At 34.8% G+C, this 19730-nt stretch overlaps 1 protein-coding gene across 1 annotated transcript in view; it reads left to right on the forward strand.

Annotated features, from left to right (window-relative positions):
* The window catches only part of TENM4 (teneurin transmembrane protein 4), a 2722049-nt gene that overhangs the window by 610227 nt on the left and 2092092 nt on the right, over nucleotides 1-19730 (forward strand). The window contains exon 5 of the mRNA XM_049099077.1: nucleotides 4093-4173. The gene's annotated coding sequence lies outside the window, so the exon portion shown is untranslated. The remainder of the gene's footprint in view (nucleotides 1-4092; nucleotides 4174-19730) is intronic.

The raw sequence follows: 19730 nt of genomic DNA on the forward strand, positions 1-19730 counted from the left end.
TCAGAAAATTTGAAATATTTTCCTAGGCTTTCTATTGACCGCATCATCTTAATTGTGAATCTAAGAAGCAAGCTTCATAAAAATCTTTACAGTTGATCCTAATGAAGACTCAGATGTCTTTGTTTTATTGTGATGCATCTTCATAATGGATTCCTGAGGGGAATATTTATTAATGAATTGCATTCAGTACTCTTAAACAAGAAATCAATAAGCTTAGCCAGGTTTTATTTTTCTCCTATTTTCCTTAATATCTAGGATAGTACTCTTAGTTGCAGGACATAGTAGCTAATTAACTCTCATCATCTGAGCTTACATCTTCCCATGATATGGTCCAAGCTCTTTGCTCTCTTCAAGTGTGCACTGCCAAATACTGTCCCTTCCCGCCACCAACTTGACCTATCTACTTCATTCATGATTCCATTTTTCTTTCTAATCATGCCCAGTACTCTGGTGATAATGATGCATAATCCTCCTCTCAGTTTAGGGGTGGACTGGCCAGCCGTATCTCGATATAGAGAAAGAGAGAGTCCAGACACTGGATGCCCTCTTGCAAGGCAGCTTACATAGTCACCCTGGAATAGAGGTGAAGCAATGTTCAGGGTAGTTGATCAAAAATACCTTAGACTGAGTTTAAGCTGGGTGGAAATCTATAAGAAAGGAGATGGTCGAAAAAGAAGTAAGGAATAATGCTAAGGGGGTAAAGCTAGTGGATCAGAATCAGGTCAATGCATGATGGATATAATATTTGTCTTATTAGTTTATTATAGTTCTTTAGGGTGGGAAGACACCCTTAAAGGGCCTGAACTAGACTGGACAATAAGCAAGCTGGTTGTCATCTTCATCAAAATTCTTAACACCATCATTAATGTCATCATCACCACCACCATCATCATCATCATAATCTCATTTTCAGAAAAATAGGAATGTGTATCACTGTTATATTAAAACAGTCAAACAATAGGTTAAAGCAAAACTTGTCTATTATTTTGTAATCTTTATTCAGGCAAATTACTGAATGATTATAAATTGATTTTGCTGAGATATAGTTCACCATTTTATTTTATTTATTTATTTTTTAAAGATTAATTTATTTGAGAGAGAGAGAGAGAGAAATCGAGGGAGAGTGCATGAGAGCATGAGCAGAGGAAGAGGCAGAGGGAGAGAGAAAATCCACCAACAGATTCCCCACTGAGTGCAGAGCCTGACTTAGGGCTTGATCCCAGGACCTTGAGATCATGACCTGAGCCAAAACCAAAAGTTGGCTACTCAACTGACTGAGCCACCCAGGCATCCTAAAGTTCACCTTTTAAAATGTGTAGTTCAGTGGTTTTAATCTTCCTTTCCATCTATGCCTTAGCAATAGCCTTTCTTACTATTTTGCCATGTCTTGAAAACTTGTGGATCTGATTCCTAGTCAGTCAAAATTTACTAATGTGAGTGTGTTAGTTTCTTAGTGTTGCTGTAACAATTTGTGGCAAATTTAATGGCTTAAAACAACACAAATTTAGTATCCTGCATTTTGGAGGTCTTTTTAAGCTATAATCAGTGTTAGCCAGGTTGCATTTCTTCTGGAGGCTTTATGAGGTATCCATCTCCTTGCCTTTTCCAATTTCCAGAGGCTACCAACATGGTTTGCTCATAGCCCCTTCCTTCATCTTCACGTCTTCAAATTCTCTTTTCTTCTTGCCTCCCAACTTACAGTTATAAAGATCTTTGTGGTTACTTTGAGCCCACCCAGATGATCCAGGATAATATCTCCATCTTTACATCTTTAACCACATCTACAGAGTCCCCTTTGTTGTGTAAGGGGACATTCACAAGTTCTGGAAATTAGGATGTGGACATCTTTAAGGGAGTGAGTTGTCATTCAGTCTACCACACTGAGATTTGTGTGAATCTTTTCCTTTGCATAGATAATACTGTTTTATAATATACATTTAAAATATATACTGTTTTAAAATATACATTTTTTCATGTTTAATGAGGTTCTTTATCTCTACAAAATTTCCTTGAACACTACTCTGGGATTTCATAGCCTATAAAATTTAAAAGCCCTTCTTTAAGAAGGATGCTAATTGTCAGGGAGCTTACACTGCCCTATACTGTGACAGCCCCATCTTCAATGAATTCCTTTTAGTGATTTCCATAAAATATATCCATCACATTAGTTGGGAGTTTTGCTTGCTTTACTGAAAATTTGGAAGTTTGTGGTCATGACTATTAATCTCATTGATTCCTTCCTTCTTTTTTTTTCACTACTGCTATCCCTTTCCCTCTTCTTGTTCAGCCTGTCACTCAGATATCCTGGCATCTTCAAATTCTTCTCTGTCTTGCAGAGCAGTTCATTTTGAACGACTTCAGTTATCAAACTTGAAAAATGGCAACAAGTCACATCAGAACAAGGGGCCTCCACTGAAGCCACCTCTCTTGAGATGGCTGTGTTTATAGTTGGCAGAATTATAATTATAAATATAATGCTATGACTAATTATAAATATTCTATGACTTATATAGAATCATTATCATAGATAATTGAAAGATGATGCGAAACATTTTCAGCTATTTGGACACATGTAGTATACATGTCTGAATACTGTCACATACTAGTGTTTATCACTCATTAAGTTTGCTTAAATACTCTCTGTTTATCAGTAATTTTGTTAACTACAGATCCAATAGACAACAAAACGTAAGATTTTGATTCCGTTGGCTCATATTTTTATTGATTCATGTTACCATTGTCTAGCCATATCTTTTGTTTGCTATCACCTTTGGTGAACTTTCTTGTACCTACCCATAGGTAATGGTCAATGTAATTGATAACAATAGAAGACCTAAGCTTGACACTACTGTAAGTGGTGTTCATTAACTTATTCCCAGTTACTGTGGAAATAGCAATATTAAAATAGGAGATTTTGGAAAGATAAACTTTCTTAATAGGCTTCTTAAAGACATATCTAACATAAAGAGATCTCATAATTCTCAGTTCTATGCATTCATAGTATATTTGTACCTCAAATGGTCATTTTGCTAATCAATAATCCACTAATTTCACCATGCAAATTTTTTAAAAAATATTTATTTACTTGAGAGAGAGTGAGAGACCACAAGCAGGGAGAGTGGCAGAGGGAATGGAAAAGGGAGAAGGAGAAGCAGGCTTCCACCAGGCAGGGAGCCTGATGTGGGGCTTGATCCCAGGACTCTGGGATCATGACCTGAGCCAAAGTCAGATGCTTAACTGACTGAGCCACTTACATGCCCCAATGCAAATTTATTTTTGACATTCATCAGGTAATTATCAAAGTCTCAGGTGAAGATGGAGATGTATAAAAGAACCCCTTGTAGTTGACTCTGATCTTTTTGATATGATGCCAAGTGAACACCATAGAATGTGGATTTTAATTAGGGTAACAGATTTCTATCTAAAACTAATAGCATTCATAATATCACACCATTAATAGCAACTTACATATCTCTAGACATATATGTATGTATATATATATGTATGTTTACATGTATGTGAGTATCTATGTTGTGTGCATGTATGTTTCTATAATGTCTTCTCTTCCAGGGGCCATCTGTTCTCTAGAATTAGGGTTAAACATTTATGACCTCGGTGGTTCCTTTAAGTTCTCCAGAAGTAATCCATCTTCTGGGAAGCTGTTATTTTCATCCTATTCACATTTTGCTTTCAATTGCATCTTCAGTTCAAAACTTATTTGTAGAAATTTTGTATAAAAAATAAAGTTTATATGAAATAATTCAGACTTGTTAATTTGAATACTATAATTAGTAGATCATTTTCATGTGATATTTTCCCTTCCCAAATAATTTATGAACTCATCTACAGAAAGAATTTTTATTTTTAATTGCTCAAATATATTGTGATTCACATCACAAATATTTAGTGGCATTAAAGCTAGGTTTTTAGATTCTCTCTTTTTGCATTTCCATGCCCGCAGTTAACTGGACTCAGTACCCAGTGCATACACTGTAAATGCTGAATGACTGGAAAACATCCTATTATGAAGCCATCATTACTGAAGTTTGCAGGTTTCTTTCCCTAATTTCAAAATGCCTTTTTTCATTTTAGGTCACTCCAGGTAGCTGTCTTATCGCATCAATTCTCTGTCGATTCTCACTGCACGTGGTGAAGAAGAAATCACTGAATCAGGTATGGCTTCCGGTACCAAAAAGTACCTACTCAAAATTAAATCCATATACTACACATCACAGTGAAACTTCAAAAATATTCTTACAATAGAACTTGAGGCAATTGATTTTAGAAATTACTAGAAGTAGGGACCATTTTTTTCTGTACTACAAGATCTCTTTTGTGGAAAAGAAACTATTTATACAAGTACTTGTTAAAGCTTCTACATTGCAATTTACTCCACCTAATAATTACCCTATCAACACATATTCTGTCTAAATGTCTTTAGTCACAGTCCTTCTAATGTAATCTGGGTGTTCATTGTTCTTCTGTTTGATATGCACTGGAAGCTTGCAGCATCTTATTCTAATCAGTATTTGAATGCATTGTCTGTTGAAATGAAAGTAACAATGATTAGTAGGACAGATGTTTCGCTTGAATGTGAAAATGTAGGGGTTAAAACCACAAATTAAACTGAATATTCACAGTCTTTGCATGCATTTTTCAAGATGGCAGAATACAAATTTTTGTGTAGTAGAAATCAGGTACCAGTCAAAGTTTTAAAGATCTATGACCTACAAAATAGCTGGTGTTTGGAAACAATACTGTCTACTCTGGAGAATAGACACAGAACTCTAATATGCTAGTAACATGAAATATTATTTGCCTAAATGGATGGTGATTTTGACAGAGACTAGGAGAAATGGAAATGGAAAACAGAAAACTCAGAATTTCATGCTGGGTGCATCAGTGCCATCAGTATATTAACAAAGGATTAGAAGAGCCTATGAATGGATTACATTATTTGTTAGTGTATTATTATAGTGTATTATTATTTTTGTTACTATTAGATGTATCTCTGCCTTTTGATGGAAAATTCTGTAAGATTCAGTTGCTTATGACATTTAATTGGCAAAATAGGAAGATTACATAATAGAAATCTAATTTATCTGATATTGATAATGTTTATCTCCTGTTTCTAAGGATATTCCTTAGTTAATATTTTTCACTGGGATTTCTAAATTATGAGGCCATGAGAAAATTTTTTAAAAAATACATAATGTATGTGTCAATGAACTAAATTTAATTTCTCAATTGAAATAATTGAGACCAAGATGATTCCTGTTTTCATTTATATGTAAAAAGTGCAAATCTTCCTCTACTTACCATGATGTTATGTCTGGATAAATCCATTATATGTTGAAAATATCTTTAAGTTGAAAATAAATTTAACACATCTAACCTAATGCACTCATAAACATGCTCAGAACATTTACAGTAAGGGAAAATCATCCAACACAAAATCTATTTTATAATAAAGTGTTGAATGCCTTATGTAACCTATTTCATACTGTGGTGAAAGTGGAAAGTGGAATAGTTATATGGGTATAGGATGGTGTAAATGTGTTAGTTGTGTACCTGGTGATCTTGGGGCCAACTGGGAGCCCGAGCTCACTGCCATTATGTAACATCTTGAGAGAATATCATAACACATGTCACTAGCCTAGGAAAAGATCAAAATTCAAAATATGGTTTCTACTGGATGTGTATTACTTGTACACCTTCTTAAAGTTAAAAAAAAATCCTAATTCAAACCATCCTACATCAGGGATTGTCTGTATTATAACTTATACATAAAGTTTGTGGTTATCCCTTCTCACAGCCTTCACAAATACTCGCTGCAAACAGGTAATGTATACAGCCACAGAATACAGATGAATAGGCCCACTTGGTGGAGGGCACCTAGTTAGTTAACATCCCAAGGAAGAGCAACAGGATCAACTATAAAACCCTGATTTACAGTGCAAATTACCACCACTTCAAGAGGGATATCGTCTGATTTCTAACTCGAGTAGACATAGTGATCAAGGTGATTTGGGGTGGCCCCTAATTTTTTTCTAAATTGCTTGAACAGTTAATAAGAAGATGGGTGACTGTCTTTGGATTAAAAGGGTTCCTCTGTCTACTGACCTGCTCAGAGATTATACAAAATCACTTTCTAGGTCTCTTTAGATTATGGCCCATGGAGCTAATCTTCATTAAAGGTTTCTTCACATAGAACTAAGAGGTTTAAAATGAAGCATCTCTGGAGTCAGTACCCATGATTAAGAGGTTATTAGTTCAAGAAGGTGGCTCTATGGTGGTTTTCAGTGTTTCATGTTTTCCTTCCCTACTTCAAAATCTTACCATACTTCCAACTCAAAAGTGTTACTACGTTTGACTATGGCATTTAGGCAACTTGTGCTTTTGTTTGTTTTAATTACATTATCTTAACCATAAGCCTTTCAGTTAACATTTGCAAACTTTGAAAAATCAAATAAATAATAAAATAAAGTAATGATTTTTATGATACATGAGACGGCCTCTATGATTCTGGGCAAACCATTTAAATCCTCCTTTTTATTCACTGTATGAAAGGGCTCCTCTCACATAGGGATATAGTATCTTTGTTCTTTTAAATTATTTTTTGTATTAGAGATTTATTTACATGTTTCGATTGACACATTTGATAACTACTTGAGTATTTGATCTTTTTCTAGCATAAATAGAGCATAAACTTTAGAGACAAGTAGATTTAGAATTATATCTGTCCTCATCTTTTACCAGCTGTGACTCTTTGCTACAGATGCTACATTTGTAACTGATAGGGAATAATGATATCATTTAAAACGGTTTTTCCAAAGATTGAAATAGGTAATACATTTTAAGCTCTTAGTATACTATGTAGCACAGAGGAAACACTCAGAACTGTTAACTGTATCATGGAATTGCCTGGACTATTAATCAGAGTAGTGTATGGATATATTGATTAATAGTGTCATCACAGGGAATAAGGATGGCTTATCTGTTTTCAAATAATTAGATAGAAAAAATATTAACACTAAAAAGTACCCTGAAGATAGCTTGAAGTTTGAAGATTTGCAGTGTCTTGGGTTTTATCACTATTGATTATCATTATAAGTACAGAAAACTGGAAGTACAGAGTGTTCTATATATGGAGCTTAATATCTGTGAAAACTAATGTAAAAGTGATCACAGATATGATCTACCACAAAGTTTTTCTCAGACTGGATTATTTGTTTGAATTTTTATTTGATTTTTTTTTCTGTTTTGTTTTATGTGAATCTATACTATATATAAAAGTTATATAAGAAGAGCTGATCTACTTGGGGATAGGAAAAGCTCAAATTCTTGTCTGTTCAACTCTACCACCAATGCATCCCTGGGTTTATTCTGAAGACTTCCTCCCCACATGCTTAAAGAACACAGTTTTAAAAATAAATAAATAAATAAAAGAAAGACATTGACCTACTCTAGTCCTTTAAATTTTAAGTTGGAGAAACTGGAGCCAAATTTAATGAAGTGACATGCCCTAGGTCATATGCTGAGAGAGGGACGTATCTGGTTGTACTGACTCCCCATCTACAGGATCATGTTGACTCTTATAATGAATATATTTATAGTTTAGGATAGAGTAAATATCACTGTGGGAAATGTGGCCTTTCCTCTCTTTTTCTTTTTGCCAATCATCATTTTAATGGTTGAACATATAGTATCAGTTCTCAAAGTGTGGTCCTCAACCAGCAACATCAACATAACTTTTATAAAAAATGTATTTAAAGATTTATTTATTTGAGGCAGGGAGGGACAGAGAGAGAGGGAGAGAGAAACTCAAGCAGTCTCTGCACTGAAGGTGGAGCCCCATGCAGGACTTGATCTCACAAACATTAGAACATAGCCTGAGCTGAAACCAAGAGTCAGAGGCTTACCTGACTGTGCCACCTAGGTGCCCCAGCATAACTTTTGAAAAATACAAACTCATGGGCCTACTCAAACCACCTAAATCAAACATTCTGATGATGGGGTCTGGGAACTAATGGTTTGACAAGCCCTCCAGGGGATTCTGATATTCATTAGAATTTGAAAATTTCTATACTATGGGCAGCCCGGGTAGCTCAGCAGTTTAGCACTGCCTTCGGCCTAGGGCGTGATCCTGGAGACCGGGCATCGAGTCCCACGTCGGGCTCCCTGCATGGAGCCTGCTTGTCCCTCTGCCTGTGTCTCTGCCTCTCTCTCTCTCTCTCTCTCTGTGTCTCTCATGAATAAATAAATAAAATCTTTAAAAAAAAAAAAGAAAAGAAAACTTCTATATTAAAGAAATTATTTGGAAATTAGTTCCATCTGTAAATTAATCTTAATTACCTGGCTTAACTACTAACAGGCAAAAGCCACTATGGAGATACATAAAATTCTCTAAGGAAAATAATTGAAAGACAGGAATGACATTTTGTTGATTGCCTACCTTATGCAACAAACTCTTTGATTTCTATTAGTTACTTAATCTTTAAGGAGCATTCTGGAGTATATGTATGATTGTCTGAACTTTGATGGAAAAAAAGAGACTCAGAAAGATTAAACAACTAGTCTAAGATCATTCAACTGGAAGTTTCAGAGATAGGATTTGAATCCAGATATAAATGGCTCCAAAGCTTTAAATCTTCCCATTATGCATTGAAACCCACTGGGTGCTACATGCATCTGGGGTGGAATAGCTACAACTCCAGGGGGAAAATCCATGCATTCAATCTCTTCATCATTACAGAGTGCTTTAATGTTGATTATACTTAAGATGTAATATATCTCTTTATTGAGACAGTATTTTGTCACTCTGACACAAGAGAATGCCTTTTCTACTCTTCTTCATTCTTACATCTATTTGAATATCAATCCTCCAATTTTTATAAACTTGCCTAACAACAAGCTAATGTATGTGTATATTCTTTTTTTTTTTCATAGTATTCCATGTAAGAAATAATATAGCTCCAATGTGTCCTGCTTGGGACATATAAAAAGTTTCTGAAAAATGAATCATTACCTCTTTATGTAAATAAAATCATGTAAGTATTATGTAAATGTAATTACATATAGAAGTAATTATAGGGATATGCATTCCAAACTTCAGAGTTGTAATATAGGAAATTATAGGAGAGGGTAATTATATGTCATGTTCCCTAAAGCTTCAAGAAATTCATCCATTTTTTTATCTGAAAGAGACATTAGATATTTTATTGTGTTCCACAAAGGGTGTGGTGAATGGGTGGTCTGATTGGGAAAATAGAGGATGAATAAGTATTGTGAATTCAGAGGATGTTTGTATTGTGTAAACATATCAGTTCTAGAGCTCTTAAGATTACTTGTCAATTACAGGCCTTGCTTATCTCTACTTGAGACTGGTTTTCAATGTGTGGAGAGGAAAATTCTCTTTGCCTGCTCCATGTTCTAGGATTTTGCCTATAAACATGCCAGCCATATAATCTAGTATCTGGTAATGTTCTGGAAGATTGAACTTGGTTGGACAGGTTGTACCAATGGCTACCAGAAGAAAAATAGTCTAAAGAGATAAATGCACAGAATTTAGCAGAAAAGTATGTATACAAAATTAGTACTTGGGAACCTGTATCAAGGATTGTATCTGATGTGTAGTTCGTATGGAGTCTCTATATAGGAGAATGGATGAAGTTAGAGAGTATAATGCCAAGCTAAATAATTCATAGAAAGACAAATATCATAGGAGCTCGCTCATGTGGAATTTAAGAAATAAAACAAATGGGCAAAGGGAAAAATGGGGAGAGCAAGACCGAGAAAGCAAGAAACAGACTCTTAACTATAGAGAACAAACTGATGGTTACCAGAAGGGAACAAGTATTGGGGGTGTGTGAAATAAGTAATGGTGATTAAGGAGTCACTTGTGATGAGCACTGGGTGATGTATGGAATTGCTGAATCACTATATCATATACCTGAAACTAATATAACACTGTATGTCAACTATACTGGAATTAAAATAAAAAAAAAAAACTAATAATAAAAAAAAAGGAGAAAAGACCAGATTCACAAGTTAATGAGATCAGATTTGGAAGCAGAATAAAGCAAGAAATTCAGATACTCAGTCTTATCGAGGGACAGTTAAATATTTGGGAAACTGAGAAGCTAACTTTAAGACTCAAGACTCAAAGGACACCTTCATTTTAGTAAAAAGGTAGTAATAAACCACTGTACCTCACATATCCTATCCAAGGGCAATTTTATCATTTTTCTAAGTAAATATCTCCTCAATTTCTTTACTTCTTTCCACCTCCACTGGTATTGTCATACTCCTTGTCACCATCATCTTTTGCCTGAATGGATTGCTATTGCTTCCTAAACCCTTGCCTCATTGGTCCTAATGCTCTTCAAAATCTCTTTTACATACTGCAGCCAAAGTGACTCATCCTTCAGTTACTCCACATTGATTTTAGGGAAAATACTAAAGTCTTTAACATGATCTATAAATCTATTATCCCTGCTTACTTCTACAGTTTTTTCTCATGATCGTCTCAGCCCTGTTCCCTCTGCAACTCAGTACTGCCCAATTTCAGTTGGCAACATGCCTTTCTGTATAGAAAGCTTCCTACATTACTCTTTCTCTTTTAGGTCTTAGAAGTTTCAATTCAAAAATTGTTTAATCAGGAAATATTCCCTTTATAACTTTCTCCTGAAGCAAACACACACACACACACACACACACACACACACACACCTATACACACTTCTAGTCTCTTGTTATATTTCCTCATAGCTGCTGGTTATTTTTTATTTTCACATAACTAACTAGCTTGCAATTATATATTTTGTGTGTAAATGGGAATAAATGCATGTCTCACCAACTAAACAAACTACATGCAAGTAAGAGTCATGTATTTTTTTGTTTTTTTTTTTTTTTTTTTTTTTATGGATGACCCAAGAGCTCAATGGTTGTTGTAAATTGTTTGCTAAGCAGTGTTGGATATGACACCAAAAGTACAAGTGACAAAAGAAGTAAAACAGATAGATTGAACTTCACAAAATCACAATACCCATAAAATGAAAACCCACTGAATTAGAGAAAATATTTGGAAATTATGTGGCAAGAGTCTTGTGTTTGGAATATACAAATGACTGTTACAACTCAATAATAAATAATAAAATAATAATAATAATAACAACTAGTAAAAATGGGCAAATATATGAGTAGCCATTTCTCCAAAGATGTGTACAAATGAAAAATAAGCAACTGGTAAAATGCACAACATTACCCAATAGGGAAATGCAAACCAAACAACAATGTGGTGTTGCTCCACACCCACCAGAATGACTATAATAAAAAGTAAGGATAGTAATAAGTGTTAGCAAGGATATGTACAAACTAGAATCCTCATACCACTTTGGAAAAAACTTTGGCTTGTCTTCAAAATATTAACCATAGAACTGTTGGGAGTACCTGCATGACTCAGTTGTTAAGCATCTGCTTTTGGTTCAGGTCGTGATCTCAGGGTCCTGGGATCAAGCCCTACATTGGGCTCCCTTCTGAGCAGGGAGCCTGCTTCTCCCTCTGTACACTTTCTCCTCTTGCTCTCTCAAATAAATAAAATCTTAAAAAAAAGAAAAAAATTGTTATATGACTTCTAGCAACTTCACTCCTAGTTATATACCCAAGATAATTAAAAACATGTCTCCGTACTAAACTTTGTACACAAATGTTTGCTATAGCAATATGATATATTTATATAATGGAGTATTATTCAGTAATATAAAGAAATAAAATGCTGATACATGCTACAACATGGAGGAACATTGAAAGCATTATGCTTAGTGAAATAAGCCAGTCAAAAAGATCATAAAATACCAATTTCAATGGTAATTCCATTTATATGAAATATCCAAAATAGACAACTATACAGGGACAGAAAGTAAATTAATGTTTTCCTAAGAGTAGGAAGGAAGAGAATTGGGAGGAAATAGGGAGTGACTGATGATGGATGCCTTGCTCTTGTTGTTGTTTTTCTTGGCACTAAGAAGTGTATAAAATTAGATTGTAATGATGGTTGTACAACTCTGTGAATATACTAAACATCATTGATTAAATGATGGGATTGATTAAATGGGGAAATTGTGTCATGTGTATCACTAAAACTACTACAACCATTAAACTTTTTTTTTTGTCATGACTTGAAAAAACAAGTTTCTTGTATTTAATGTGTGGGTAGATTATTTGCCCTGAATGGTCAAAAACTGTTACAGATATGGCACTCAAAAGTAATGCAAAACTGGCAATTCCTCATACTGTTTATCTAAAGCTCAAGACAGATGCTGAATTTTGAAAAAAGCGTAGAAAATAGAATATGTAGGAAATGAGAAACAAGTTCAGCACAATGAAAAGAACAATGGACAGTGAAGGCAGACATATATGTTCTTGAAGTTACAGTAACGATGTCACCTGTTCAGCAGAGGCCATGGTCAAGTCATCTCATGTCTCTTAGCTTCACTGTTCTCAGTTGTCAAATACATTTACAAAATCACAGGCACACGAAAAGTAATGCAAAATACCAGACATGGTAACTACATGGGTAAATACTTATTTTAAAAAGAGTCATATTTAAATATATTTAAAAGGGCAGCCCGGCGGTTTAGCACCACCTTCAGCCCAGGGTGTGATCCTGGAGATCCGGGATGGAGTCCCATGTCAGGCTCCCAGCATGGAGCCATGGAGCCTGCTTCTCTCTCTAAATAAAAAAAAAAAATCTTAAAAAATGAATATATTTAAAAGATTATTATTGAAAACAAATATATTAACAATGTATTGTGAATTTTATAATGTACATGGAAGTAAAATATACAATAATAGTGAAAGGGCAGGAGGGAAGCAATGGATTCTTACATATGAAGTATAATCATAGCACTTGAAGATAGACTATAAGCAAAGATATATGTTATAAATTCTAAAGTAATTACTGAAATAATAAAACAGAGGTGTAGCTAAAAACTGAGGTAAAGAGTAATTAAAGGATGCCTGAGTGGCTCAGTGGTTGAGCATCTGCCTTCAGTTCCAGGCATGATCCTGGAGTACTGGGAGTCCCACGTTCGGCTCCCAGCATGGAGCCTGCTTCTCCCTCTGCCTATGTCTCTGCCTCTCTCTCTGTGTGTCTCTCATGAGTAAATAAATAAAATCTTTAAAAAAAATTTTTTTAAAGAGTAATTAAAAATATTTAGTTAATCCAAAGGAAGCCATAGTAAGAGGAGCAAGGCTACAAGCAATATATGGAACAAATAATTTTTTAAAAAATGGTAGATTTAAAACCAACTTTGATAATCTCACTAAATATAAATGGACTGAACACCCCAATTAAAAGAGATTGTGAAGCTGGATAAAAACTGTATATCAAATACAAGTAACATACATTAAATATAAAAATACAAATAAATTAAAAGTAAAAAAAGAGAAAAGCTTGTCATGCTACCACTAAGAAAAACAGCTGCAGTAGATATATTAGACAAAGTAGATTTCAGGTGGCAACTCACAAAGTGGAAATAACAATTGTTAACTATTATGCATCTAATAATAGAGTTTCAAAATATATGAAGCAGAATCTGTCAGAAATATGAGTAGAAATCAATAAATCATTATCATAATTTGATACTAGAATACTTATAACAAATAGGGCAAGTCAACAGAAAATCAGTTAGTTTATAGATGACTTCAACAACACTAAAAACCAATTTGTTTGGCCTAATTAACATTTGTAGACTACTCCACCCAACTGGAGCAGAATATACATCGTCTTCAAGTACACTTGAAAAAGTTAGCAAGAGAGACCATATTCTGGCCCGAACTTGTATTTTCAATACATTTAAAATAATTAAAGTCACACAATATCTTCTACAATTATAATGAAATTAACTTAGAAATCAGTAATAAAAGATGCCTGGAAAATCTCAAATTTGAAAACTAAATACACTTCTAAATAACCCATGGCCTTAAGAAAAAAAAAATAAGAAGAAATTCGGGAAGTATTTTTGAACTGGATGAAAATAAAAATACAATATATAAAAATTTGTGGGCTTTACCTAAAACAGAACTTAAAGGAAATTTTATAACACTAAATGTCTATTTTAGAAAAAAAAAAAAAAAGTAGCGTCATGAATGACCTCAGCTTCTACCTTAAGAAATTAATAAGAGAAAATTAAATGCATGGTAAGCAAAAGATAGGATATAATAGGGCAGCCCTGGTGGCGCAGCGGTTTAGCGCCGCCTGCAGCCCAGGGTGTGATCCTGGAGACCTGGGATCGAGTCCCGCGTCGGGCTCCCTGCATGGAGCCTGCTTTTCCCTCTGCCTGTGTCTCTGCCTCTCTCTCTCTCTCTCTCTGTGTCTCTATGAATAAATAAATAAAATCTTAAAAAAAGAATATAATAAAGATCCAATGTAATATCTCTCAATGAAATAGAAGACAGAAAAACAAGAGAAAATCGATGAAACCAAAAACTTATTCTTTGAAAATATCAGTAAAATTGATAAACATCTAGCCAGATTGATCTAGAATAAAAATAAATAGACACACATCACAAATATCAAGAATGTGAGAGGTGAGGGGTGCCTAGGTGTCAGTTGGTTACACATGATCCCAGGGTCCTCAGATTGAGTTCAATGGTAGGGAGCCTGCTCCTCCCTCTTCCTCTGCTGCTCCCCTTGCCTGTGCTCTTTCACTCTGTCAAATAAATAAATTAAAAATCTTAAAAAAAAAAAAAGAATGTGAGAGGTGAATATTATGAATTAACTTCATACCAACAGATTTGACAATTTAGATGAAATGGATAAATCTGAAAGATACACAAAGTACAAAGACTTACTATAGTGATTTAAATAGTGTCCCCCAAATTATAGTCTTTGCAGGTGTAATTGGTTAAAGATCTTGAGGTGAAATCTTGGATTTAGATCCTAAATCCAGTTACTTGTGTCTTTATAAGAGAAAGGAGAGATAAATGTACACATAGACACAGGAAAGAAAGACATGAGAAGACCGAGGCAGAGATTGAAGTTATGCTGCCAGAAGCCAAGGAATTCCAGGAACCACCAGCAGTTGGAAGAGGCAAGGAAGGGTGAAGTTGGAGGAATTATACTACCTGGTATCAAGACTTATTTGAATGCTATAGTGCCAATGTGATAGTGGCATAAAGATAGACATATGGATTAATGCAACAGAATAGAGATCCACTGATTTTTTACAAAAGTAATTCATTGGATAATAGTGTTTCCTACAAATGGTTTTGGAGCAATCGGATGTTCATATGCAAAAATGTGAACTTGAATCCCTATCTCTTATTATATGCAAAAGTTAACAAAATGGATTATAGATCTAAATTTTAAATGTAAAACTGTGAAGCTTTTGGAATAAAACAGGAAAAAAAAGTCCATGTGGTCTTGAGTTAGGCAGATTTCGTAGAAATGACACTGAAAGCAAGATCTGTAAAAAAATCAATAAATTAGACTTTATCCCGATTAAATATTTTTGCTTTTCAAAAGACACTAAGAGAATAATTAAAAACCCACAGATATGAAAAGGTGTTTGTACATCAAATATCCAATAATAGATTTTATTCCAGAACATATGAAAAACTCTCCAGATATTATTATAAGAAGTCAAATAAACTAATAAACAGGCAAAAGATTTTTACATAAACTTCATCAGAGAAAACATATGTACAGCAAATCAGCATTTGTCATTAATCACTAGGTAATACAAATTAAAACCACAAAACATGCCACTACATATCTTATTAGAGTATCTAAAATTACAAGGAATGAAGACACCAATTGTTGGCATGGATGTGGAAAAATTAGAAATCCAACATCCATGGGATCCCTAGGCGACTCACTGGTTTAGCCCTTTGGCCCACGGCATGATCCTGGAGTCCCAGGACTCGTCCCACATCAGGCTTCCTGTATGGAGGCTGCTTCTTCCTCTGCCTGTGTCTCTGCCTCTCCCTCTCTGTGTGTGTCTCTCCTGAATAAATAGATAAATAAAATCTTAAAAAAAAAAAAAGAAAAAAAGAAACCCGACATCCTGCTAGTAGACATTTATAAAAGTAAGAACTCTTGCAAAGGCATTTTGGTGATTTCTTAAAAAAGTTAAACAACTCCCAGTTGATACAAATATTATATTCGTAGGTATTTACCCATGAAGAATGAAATTATGTGTTTATAAGAAGATCTATAGATGGATGTTAGTAGTAACATTCTTTGTATGCCCCCAAACTGGAAACAGTCCAAATATCCATCAAGTGAATAGATATATCAACTGTGTTCTAGCCATACAACAGAAGCTTGTAATAAAAGGTAAAAAGAAAGAATAAACTACTGACACATGCAGCAATACAGAGGAACCTCATAATAATTTTTCTGTGATAAACCAGATAAAAGAGCACATACTGTTTGATTTCCATTCATATAAAAACTTACAAAGTGCAAACTAATCAAAGGTGACAGGAAATCAATCAGTAGTTACCCGGGGACTAGGAGGTAGGTAGGGGTGGAATTAAAATAAGCAAGAAGAACTTTTGAGGTGATGGATGTATTCATTATCCAAATATTGGTGATGATTTCATGAGTATATACAAATATCAAGGATTTTCAAATTGTACATTTACAGCACAGAAGTTTGAAAGAGCTAAGCAATAAATATTGAGGCAGACAATGGTAACAGAGAGAGCAAGAGAGACTTCTCTCTCTCTATTCTGCTCAGGGCATTGGACTGTGCTCTTCAGGCAGTGTAGGGCCCTTGAAGATCCTTGGTGGGCCAGTTACATTATTTGCATTTTAGCAATTTGACTGGCCTTGGTGAAGGGAAGGATTGGCAACACACACTTTTTTTTTTTTAACATTGTAATGGAATTGCAACAAATATTCCAAATAATCTCTGCAGGATTTCCAGTGAAACCAATTAGCATACATTTGAAAAAGTGCTGGTGGGGTTAGGGACTTATTCTGTAGCCATTAAAACAAATTGGCCCATGTTGGCATACAAGCTAGTAAGTGGCAGAACAATGACTTAAAACCAAACTTGTCTGATTTGAAACCTATTTCTCTTTCCACTACACATGCCCTCTCCCACCTGGATACAAACCTCACTCCAAAACCTAATGATGATGAGGACTCGAGTAATTAAATGCGAATTTTCAGGATTTTCTTCAAATCAGAATGTGGACTAGATGTTATGTAATGTCAGGTCTGCTGCAGTATTTTTTTGTTTGTTTTGTTTTGTTTTGTTTTGTTTTGTTTGCAGTGGTTCTTAATGGAAGCTGAGCAGATTGTATTTCAGCCCCACTGAAGTGTGCTGTACCAATATTGGATTACATCTACACCTTTTTATTGGAAAATATGAGTCACATTCCAAGATCACCCCCAAAGTGGCACACGTTAAAAGTAATTAAAATGGGAATTCACTGACTTGTTTGCTTAATTCAGTAAGCCACAATGCTGTATGCGGGCACAGTATTCCAAATCGTTTCAACAGCAGCTCTAAGTATAACCCAGTTTAGATTGTTTCTCAGAGAAGCTCTAAGAGTTAGGAGGGTAGAAACCAAGAATGCCAAACTTAAATTTACTTGGCAAAGGAGAGGTTAAAATTTAAAATTAGCAGTCTTCTGGAAACATGAAAAGCAGTTACCCTTATTCCATCCTATTTGGAAGTCTTTGAAGGAATTCGACATTTTGACAATTTGAAATGTCAGTCATTCTGTGGCAAATGCATAGAAACCTACATGAAATTTGCCTGTTTGGCTTCTCAAAACTGTTGAACAAAACCCTCTTTGGACTTTGGCTAATAGTACTAATCAAAACTTTAATAATAGACTTGTCATTTACCCCTTTTTATTATGAGTTGGATGGGTCTGGAGATTGCTTATGCAATTTTCACACAAAAGAATGAGCAATGAGTGTTTCAAGCTTGTTACAAAATTATGTTTCCATGCAAAAAAAGAGAAGGAAATAAAGCTGGGCCTAAGGATTAAGGACTTACTCTCTAATTTGGCTAAATTTTACTTAGTCTTAGAAAAAAAGAGATTAATTCTCATTCATTTATTGCCCCTAATGTGCATTATCATGCATTAAGCGGAAGAGTTAGAATGCAGTGTGAACAGGTTAGACTCTGTCCTGTTGCTCGTGGAGCTCATAGAGAAGAGGGATTAAAATGCATTTTAGACAACACTAGGTTCAAATTCTGACTTTCTGCACCTTGTCTCTGATAAATTTCTTTACATTTCTAATTATCTTTTCCTTATTTGTAAAATCAACTATTAACGGTAATACACCTCTGAAAGGATTTTCCTGAGAATCACATTACGCCATGCATTCAAACCATTTAACTCAGTCAGAAGCTTGTAGGGTGTGCATTATTGCTATATGTTGCAGGTATTGTGCTGTACTTGAACACATTATTGCAGAGTACTGGGAATGAATACTGTGGGTCAGGTACTTTGCATGTGCTATCTCATTCAGCCTTCATAACATCCTCTGTTTCTTTCATTTTACTAATGAGGAAACAGAGACACAAAGCATTCAGGAAACTTTTTAAAAGTCATGCAGTTAATAAGTGGCAGAACTTGAATCAAGTTTCTACGGTTCTCAAATCCATGTGTTTTCCACTCTATGTTGCTGCTTTCAAAAAAGTTAAGATTAAAAGGAAAAGAATATCACAAGAAATGTTCATTTATTAGTGGCAATCCTTTGGACAGTTGTGTTACTAACTAAATCTGCATATGTATAACGGTATCCATATATAAAATTGAGTTGCAAAAGCAAATGTAAATAATTCTTACTTAACATGAGTCCCCAAGGAATTTTCCAATGTATATGACCTCCACTCTCATAAGTCTTTACATATGTGAGTTTTGGTTGATTTTTCCAGCCATGTTTATGGTGATTGTACTTGCTGAGCCAAAACTGGGTGTTCTGAAAACAAATATTGCTGCTTCTTAAAATCGCAAATAAACCTGATATATTAAGTACTAAAGATATTTTGAAGCAGGCAGTCTGACAAGACTGATCCTATTACAGACTGTCTAGTACAGTGGTTGAATAAAAAAAGCTAATTGGGATCAGAGAGATTTTCACTCAGAATTCCATCTCAGTCATTGTCAGCAGTGTGGTCATGGGCAACTTAATTTTTTAGGTTCAGTTTCCTCAATTGTAAGGTAGAAAAAATAGAAATAGCAAATAGCACCTATGCATGGGGGTGTTTTAAGGATTAAATGGGATCATGGTACAGATTAATTAGCCCTGTATCTGGCAAGTAGCCCTAAATAAACTATGGATGTGATTGTTGATGCTGTGGTTGTATAGGTCTCCATAGCCAGTTCTTTTTAAGTTCAAGTAAAACATTCTGCACAAATAGCCAATCCATAAGGATAGATTAATCTGTGAAATGATGTTTTGATGGAAAATGTTTCCTAGAAGGCTCTCCATTTTCAGTTCTCTTTCAATTAATCAGATTGCTTCAGAGAATATCTTCAATTAGGTATTCATGCACACAGGAAAACACCTGGCAATCTTCGTTTGAACAAAGTGGGGTTCGTTGTGAAAGACCAAAGTACAGCTAGTCTTTCTCAGCCCATAGCTGTTGCAGGAGTAAGATGGCATTGAGAAGCTGCAGCCCTGGGTGGGGGGTGGGTAGCAACTCAGAAAGATCAACTAGAAATACTAAATCATCAAAGTGTTTAGCAGCCTG

Source organism: Canis lupus, chromosome 21 (assembly GCF_003254725.2).
Source record: "Canis lupus dingo isolate Sandy chromosome 21, ASM325472v2, whole genome shotgun sequence".
Taxonomy (NCBI): Eukaryota; Metazoa; Chordata; class Mammalia; order Carnivora; family Canidae; genus Canis; species Canis lupus.